Genomic DNA, 7,812 nt, shown 5'->3' on the forward strand with positions numbered 1-7,812 from the left:
CTTGAGCCACTGATATCTAGTACATACTATGTAGTAACCATGACCACACGGTCCCTGGATATATGGAAATCATGGAGCTGGATTCCATCCCACAGGGTCGGGGTCTGGATTCAGGAGCTGAGTTAACCCTAACGGACCAGGAGAACTTTGCTACAAGAGACTCTGAAAACAATGATTTGTGTTTATTACAAGACAGATCTTTTCTTCCGGGAAGTCAAACTGCTGTTTTAATGCAGAGTCTCGTACAGACATCCTACCCTACTACCATACTACCCTACCTTTCCTTCCCCGGCCTAACACGGACCTATAGGAACAGTGTACATGAATCTGTGTCTGCGTCCGGTATGGCACCCTATTCCCTATAGAAGCCATATAGGGGGTCAGTCGTCAAAAGTTGGCTGAAGTCGTGAAGTGTGCAGGGATTAGGGTTCCATTTGGGAGGCTGGCACAGTGTGGGAGTATGTGTGTTTTATATACTGCACGTTTAAAGACAATTTAAATCACTTCTTCTTAGCCCTGTTATGTGGGCCTGGAGAGAGAGAGGACAGGGTGATAACAGGCTTGTTGAGAGAGAGAGGACAGGGTGATAACAGGCCTGGAGAGAGAGGACAGGGTGTAACAGGCCTGGAGAGAGAGAGGACAGGGTGATAACAGGCCTGGAGAGAGAGAGGACAGGGTGATAACAGGCCAGGAGAGAGAGAGGACAGGGTGATAACAGGCTTGTTGAGAGAGAGGACAGGGTGATAACAGGCTTGTTGAGAGAGAGGACAGGGTGATAACAGGCCTGGAGAGAGAGGACAGGGTGATAACAGGCCTGGATAGAGAGAGGACAGGGTGATAACAGGCTAGGAGAGAGAGAGGACAGGGTGATAACAGGCCAGGAGAGAGAGAGGACAGGGTGATAACAGGCCTGTTGAGAGAGAGGACAGGGTGATAACAGGCCTGGAGAGAGAGGACAGGGTGATAACAGGCCTGGATAGAGAGAGGACAGGGTGATAACAGGCCTGGATAGAGAGAGGACAGGGTGATAACAGGCCTGGAGAGAGAGGACAGGGTGATAACAGGCTTGTTGAGAGAGAGAGGACAGGGTGATAACAGGCCTGGAGAGAGAGAGAGGACAGGGTGATAACAGGCCTGGAGAGAGAGGACAGGGTGATAACAGGCTTGTTGAGAGAGAGGACAGGGTGATAACAGGCCTGGAGAGAGAGGACAGGGTGATAACAGGCCAGGAGAGAGAGAGGACAGGGTGATAACAGGCCTGGAGAGAGAGAGGACAGGGTGATAACAGGCCTGGATAGAGAGAGGACAGGGTGATAACAGGCCTGGATAGAGAGAGGACGGGGGTGATAACAGGCTTGTTGAGAGAGAGGACAGGGTGATAACAGGCCTGGAGAGAGAGAGGACAGGGTGATAACAGGCCTGGATAGAGAGAGGACAGGGTGATAACAGGCCTGGAGAGAGAGAGGACAGGGTGATAACAGGCTTGTTGGAGAGAGAGGACAGGGTGATAACAGGCCTGGAGAGAGAGAGGACAGGGTGATAACAGGCCTGGAGAGAGAGAGGACAGGGTGATAACAGGCCTGGAGAGAGAGAGGACAGGGTGATAACAGGCCTGGAGAGAGAGAGGACGGTGATAACAGGCCTGGATAGAGAGGACAGGGTGATAACAGGCCTGGAGAGAGAGAGGACAGGGTGATAACAGGCTTGTTGAGAGAGGACAGGGTGATAACAGGCCAGGAGAGAGAGAGGGCAGGGTGATAACAGGCCAGGAGAGAGAGAGAGGACAGGGTGATAACAGGCCAGGAGAGAGAGAGGACAGGGTGATAACAGGCCTGGAGAGAGAGAGGACAGGGTGATAACAGGCCTGGAGAGAGAGAGGACGGTGATAACAGGCCTGGAGAGAGAGAGGACAGGGTGATAACAGGCCTGGAGAGAGAGAGGACAGGGTGATAACAGGCCTGGAGAGAGAGAGGACAGGGTGATAACAGGCCTGGATAGAGAGAGGACAGGGTGATAACAGGCCTGGAGAGAGAGAGGACAGGGTGATAACAGGCCTGGAGAGAGAGAGGACAGGGTGATAACAGGCCTGGAGAGAGAGAGGACAGGGTGATAACAGGCCTGGAGAGAGAGGACAGGGTGATAACAGGCCAGGAGAGAGAGAGGACAGGGTGATAACAGGCCTGGAGAGAGAGAGGACAGGGTGATAACAGGCCTGGAGAGAGAGGACAGGGGTGATAACAGGCTTGTTGAGAGAGGACAGGGTGATAACAGGCCAGGAGAGAGAGAGGACAGGGTGATAACAGGCCTGGAGAGAGAGAGGACAGGGTGATAACAGGCTTGTTGAGAGAGGACAGGGTGATAACAGGCCTGGAGAGAGAGAGGGACAGGGTGATAACAGGCCTGGAGAGAGAGAGAGGACAGGGTGATAACAGGCCTGGAGAGAGAGAGAGGACAGGGTGATAACAGGCCTGGAGAGAGAGAGGACAGGGTGATAACAGGCCTGGAGAGAGAGGACAGGGTGATAACAGGCCTGGAGAGAGAGAGGACAGGGTGATAACAGGCCTGAGAGAGAGAGGACAGGGTGATAACAGGCCTGGAGAGAGAGAGGACAGGGTGATAACAGGCCTGGAGAGAGAGAGGACAGGGTGATAACAGGCTTGTTGATTGAGGACAGGGTGATAACAAGGTTAATGACGTCTTAAAGAGATATTTGCATTCACCTGTTTAGGACTTTATTTTTGAAAGGTGACACCTCGTTGTGCATCCTAAATGGCACCCTATATAGTGCACTACTTTTGACCAGTGTCGCCCAAGTAGTGCACTATATAGGGAATATAGTGCACTACTGCCTTTTGAACTCCTGATTGGTCGATTACCTAATAGCCATCTATAGAACCGTAAGAACTACCCAGTAGAAGCCAGGAACCCGTAGAACACGCAGAACAGCGAACAATGTTCACAACAGACAAAAAGGCATGTTTTACCTGTTTCAATTTTGCATTAAAAGAAAAAAAACATTTTTTTCCTCTTGATTTTCTCTTTTTTTATTTATCTGTTGCTGCTCTATTATTAACTGGTATTCATTAATTATTCAACTAAATGCATTTGCTAATGATTACGAGGAAGAGGTGTGCTTCCAGAAATGGTACCCTATTCCTTATACAGTATGGAGGACAATAGAGGGCCCTGGTCAACAGTAGTGGACTATAGAGGGCCCTGGTCAACAGTAGTGGACTATAGAGGGCCCTGGTCAACAGTAGTGGACTATAGAGGGCCCTGGTCAACAGTAGTGGACTATAGAGGGCCCTGGTCAACAGTAGTTCACTATAGAGGGCCCTGGTCAACAGTAGTGGACTATAGAGGGCCCTGGTCAACAGTAGTTCACTATAGAGGGCCCTGGTCAACAGTAGTGGACTATAGAGGGCCCTGGTCAACAGTACTGGACTATAGAGGGCCCTGGTCAACAGTAGTGGACTATAGAGGGCCCTGGTCAACAGTAGTGGACTATAGAGGGCCCTGGTCAACAGTAGTGGACTATAGAGGGCCCTGGTCAACAGTAGTGGACTATAGAGGGCCCTGGTCAACAGTAGTGGACTATAGAGGGCCCTGGTCAACAGTAGTGGACTATAGAGGGCCCTGGTCAACAGTAGTGGACTATAGAGGGCCCTGGTCAACAGTACTGGACTATAGAGGGCCCTGGTCAACAGTAGTTCACTATAGAGGGCCCTGGTCAACAGTAGTGGACTATAGAGGGCCCTGGTCAACAGTAGTGGACTATAGAGGGCCCTGGTCAACAGTAGTGGACTATAGAGGGCCCTGGTCAACAGTAGTGGACTATAGAGGGCCCTGGTCAACAGTAGTGGACTATAGAGGGCCCTGGTCAACAGTAGTGCACTATAGAGGGCCCTGGTCAACAGTAGTGGACTATAGAGGGCCCTGGTCAACAGTAGTTCACTATAGAGGGCCCTGGTCAACAGTAGTGGACTATAGAGGGCCCTGGTCAACAGTAGTGGACTATAGAGGGCCCTGGTCAACAGTGGTGGACTATAGAGGGCCCTGGTCAACAGTAGTGGACTATAGAGGGCCCTGGTCAACAGTACTGGACTATAGAGGGCCCTGGTCAACAGTAGTGGACTATAGAGGGCCCTGGTCAACAGTAGTGGACTATAGAGGGCCCTGGTCAACAGTACTGGACTATAGAGGGCCCTGGTCAACAGTAGTGGACTATAGAGGGCCCTGGTCAACAGTGGTGGACTATAGAGGGCCCTGGTCAACAGTAGTGGACTATAGAGGGCCCTGGTCAACAGTAGTGGACTATAGAGGGCCCTGGTCAACAGTAGTGGACTATAGAGGGCCCTGGTCAACAGTACTGGACTATAGAGGGCCCTGGTCAACAGTAGTTCACTATAGAGGGCCCTGGTCAACAGTAGTGGACTATAGAGGGCCCTGGTCAACAGTAGTGGACTATAGAGGGCCCTGGTCAACAGTAGTGGACTATAGAGGGCCCTGGTCAACAGTAGTGGACTATAGAGGGCCCTGGTCAACAGTAGTGGACTATAGAGGGCCCTGGTCAACAGTAGTTCACTATAGAGGGAAAAGGGTCCCATTTCAGTCACAGCCGAGGAGTTGATGTTACAGAACGGTTTGATGATGATGATGATGATGATGATGATGTGTGTAAAAGTTTGACTTTGACATTAAAAGCTCCTTGAAACATCTTAAAGTTGAATTTTTAATTTATACTCAGGCTCGGGATTCAATCCAAGGTGCGTTATAGAGCAGCACATTGCATTTGACTTTTAATTTACACTTGAGCCAACATTCACAGTGTTTACCATGAAGGCGATATCCTTGAACATTGGGGAAAATGCCTTTTAAAGGCTCATTGTAGTATGTCCAGTACTCTGCTCCATAACGTGCCTCAGATTGAGACGTGGCCTTGGGCATGACATTTCTAACATGCTAATATCTAGTACATTGATGTTTTTGGATTGAGTCGTGGCCTTGGGCATGACATTTAACACATGCTAATATCTGGTACATTGATGTTTTTGGTTTGAAAATGCTAAACCTAGCAAGACAAAGGAGATGATTGTGGACTACAGGAAAAAGAGGACCGAGCACGCCCCCATTCTCATTGACGGGGCTGCAGTGGAGCAGGCTGAGAGCTTCAAGTTCCTTGGTGTCCACGTCACCAACAAACTAATATGGTCCAAGCACACCAAGACAGTTACATTTACATTTTACATTTTAGTCATTTAGCAGACGCTCTTATCCAGAGCGACTTACAGTAGTGAATACATACATTTCATACAATTTTTTTTTTTTTGCGTACTGGTCCCCCGTGGGAATCGAACCCACAACCCTGGCGTTGCGAACACCATGCTCTACCAACTGAGCCACACGGGACTATAGAGATGTATTCTCATCGGCAGACTCAACAGCCTTGGTTTCTCTAATGACTGTCTCGCTTGGTTCACTGACTACTTCTCAGATAGAGTTCAGTGTGTCAAATCGGAGGGCCTGTTGTCCGGACCTCTGGCAGTCTCTATGGGGGTGCCACAGCGTTAAATTCTCAGGCCGAGTCTTTTCTCTGTATATATCAATGATGTCGCTCTTGCTGCTGGTGATTCTCTGATCCACCTCTACGCAGACGACACCATTCTGTATACATCTGGCCCGTCTTTGGACACTGTGCTAACAAACCTCCAGACGAGCTTCAATGCCATACAACTCTCCTTCAGTGGCCTCCAACTGCTCTTAAACGCTAGTAAAACTAAATGCATACTCTTCACCCGACAACCAACTCTTCAGCCTGCACCCACCCGCCCACCAGATTTAGAATATGTGGACAACTATAAATACCTGGCTAGACTGTAAACTCTCCTTCCAGACTCACATTAAGCATCTTCAATCCAAAGTTAAATCTAGAATCGGCTTCCTACTTCGCAACGAAGCCTCCTTCACTCATGCTGCCGAACATACCCTCGTAAAACTGACTATCCTGTCAACCCTTGACTTTGGCGATGTCATTTACAAAACAGCCTCCAATACTCTACTCAGCAAATTGGATGCAGTCTATCACAGTGCCATCCATTTTGTCACCAAAGCCCCATATACTACCCACCACTGCGACCTGTATGATGTCGTTGGCTGGTCCTCGCTACATTTTCGTCGCCAAACCCACTGGCTCCAGGTCATCTATAAGTCTTTGCTAGGTAAAGCCCCGCCTTATCTCAGCTCACTGGTCACCATAGCAGCACCCACCCGTAGCATGCGCTCCAGCAGGTATATTTCACTGGTCACCCCCAAAGCCAACACCCCCTTTGGCCGCTATTCCTTCCAGTTCTCTGCTGCCAGTGACTGGAACTAATTGCAAAAATTCCTGACTTATATCTCCCTCACTAACTTCAAGCATCGGCTGTCAGAGCAGCTTACCGATCGCTGCAGCTGTACACAGCCCATCTGTAAATAGCCCATCCAACTTACTACCTACCTCATCCCCATATATTCTTTTTTCTGCTCTTTTGCACACCAGCATCTCTACTTGCACATCCTCATCTGCACACCTATCACTCCAGTGTTCATTTCTAAATTTGAATTACTTTGCCACTATGGCCTATTTATTGCCTTACCTCCTTACTTAATTTGCACACACTGTATACAGATTTTCTATTGTGTTATTGACTGTACGTTTGTTTATCCCATATGCAACTCTGTGTTGTTGTTTTTGTCGCACTGCTTTGCTTTATCTTGGCCAGGTCGCAGTTGTAAATGAGAACTTGTTCTCAACTAGCCTACCTGGTTAAATAAAGGTGAAATAAAATAAAAATAAAAAAGAGGGCACGACAATACCTATTTCCCCTCAGGAGACAAAAAAGATTTGAAAAGATTTGGCATGGGTCCTCAAAAGGTTCTTCAGCTGCACTATTGAGAGCATCCTGACTGGCTGCATCACTCCCTGGTATTGCAACTGCTTGGCCTTTGACCGCAAGGCACTACAGAGGGTAGTGCGAACGGCCCAGTACGTCCCTGGGACCAAGCTTCCTGCCATCGAGGACCTCTATACAAGGCAGTGTCAGAGGAAGGCCCTAAAAATTGTCAAAGATTCCAGCCACCCTAGTCATAGACTGTTCTCTGCTTCCGCACGGCAAGTGGTACTGGAGCGCCAAGTCTAGGTCCAAAAGGCTTCCTATACAGCTTCTACCCCCAAACCGTAAGACTCCTGAACATCTAATCAAATGGCTACCCAGACTATTCGCATTTCCCCCCCTCCCCCTCTTTACACCGCTGCTACTCTCTGTTACTATTATCTATGCATAGTCACTTTAATAACTCTACCTACATGTACATACTACTTCAACTAACCGGTGCCCACGCTCATTGAATCAGTATCGGTACCCCCCTGTATATAGTCTCGCTATTGTTATTTTACTGCTGCTCTTTAATTACTAGTTACTTTTATCTCTTATTCTTATCCATAATTTTATTGAAACTGCATTGTTGGTTAGGGGCTCGTAAGTAAACATTTCACTGTAAGGTCGACACCTGTTGTATTCGGCGCATGTGACTAATAACATTTGATTTGATATGGTGGCAGTAGCTAGGTAAACAAACCTAGCAGATGGTGGCAGTAGCTAGGTAAACAAACCTAGCAGATGGTGGCAGTAGCTAGGTAAACAAACCTAGCAGATGGTGGCAGTAGCTAGGTAAACAAACCTAGCAGATGGTGGCAGTAGCTAGGTAAACAAACCTAGCAGATGGTGGCAGTAGCTAGGTAACAAACCTAGCAGATGGTGGCAGTAGCTAGGT

General features: G+C 48.6%; 1 non-coding gene across 1 annotated transcript; it reads right to left on the reverse strand.

Moving 5' to 3' along the window:
* Positions 1–5,336: 5,336 nt before the first annotated feature.
* trnaa-cgc (transfer RNA alanine (anticodon CGC)) lies at positions 5,337–5,410 on the reverse strand. Its single transcript has one exon. It is a non-coding gene; the product is annotated as a tRNA-Ala (tRNA).
* Between the last annotated feature and the right edge of the window lie 2,402 nt (positions 5,411–7,812).

The sequence above is a fragment of the Salmo salar genome, unplaced genomic scaffold, assembly GCF_905237065.1.
Source record: "Salmo salar unplaced genomic scaffold, Ssal_v3.1, whole genome shotgun sequence".
In the NCBI taxonomy this organism is placed as follows: Eukaryota; Metazoa; Chordata; class Actinopteri; order Salmoniformes; family Salmonidae; genus Salmo; species Salmo salar.